Source organism: Mandrillus leucophaeus, unplaced genomic scaffold (genome assembly GCF_000951045.1).
Source record: "Mandrillus leucophaeus isolate KB7577 unplaced genomic scaffold, Mleu.le_1.0 Scaffold514, whole genome shotgun sequence".
NCBI classification, from domain to species: Eukaryota; Metazoa; Chordata; class Mammalia; order Primates; family Cercopithecidae; genus Mandrillus; species Mandrillus leucophaeus.
The window spans coordinates 1,152,440-1,153,115 of record NW_012105520.1 but is presented as its reverse complement, the minus strand read 5'-3'; the positions used below and the strand labels follow the sequence as shown (position 1 = coordinate 1,153,115).

The window sequence follows — 676 nt, the reverse complement described above, 5'->3', positions numbered from 1 at the left end:
AAAAAAAAAAAAAAAAAAAAAAAAGCTTTTGACAGTTCTGTCCATGGCAAATTTTTCTCCTTAAACACACTGGCTAATAACACAAGTTTAGGAAAGCATAGCAAACTTTTTTTGAATTCTTGAGAACATTATATACATGTGACTGTTTTCCTTTAGAATGACTGCAAACTCTGAACCCCCTTATTAGATTAGATTTAGGCTATTATGATCTCTTTGGGACACTTATCCTAAAGGAGCTGGAAGCTATAGTGGCCTCTATTCTTCCTGGGGATATAGAGCAGCTGAAGATCTCCTCTTTCTGGAACTTACCCTGGGTGCTCTATTTTAGCTTTCAGATTGGTTCATTTTTGACTTAGCAAAAATAATAATAATAATAATAATCTTTTTGTTTGAATTGCTTTTTTGTTTTGTAATTCTCAAGGTTGACCCTGATAGTCCTTTGCACAGTGATCTTCAGATCTTAAAAGAAGAAGAAGGGATAGGAGACATTTTGCTTATCTTTTAAGGTAAGAAAATTGTTATGAGACTCTATATCCTTCTAATGGGTGTATATTTGTACAAGTGTTTGGAAAACAGTTTGGTAAAGTGGAAGATACTCATACCCTATGGTTCAGGAATCTTGTGGATACATACACCACAAGAACGAGTACGTAGGTGCCAGGAGACACAGGAATGT

General features: G+C 34.8%; 1 pseudogene; it reads left to right on the top strand.

Annotated features, from left to right (window-relative positions):
• The window catches only part of LOC105551280, a 14,812-nt pseudogene extending 14,348 nt beyond the window's left edge, over positions 1-464 (top strand).
• The last annotated feature ends 212 nt before the right edge of the window (positions 465-676 follow it).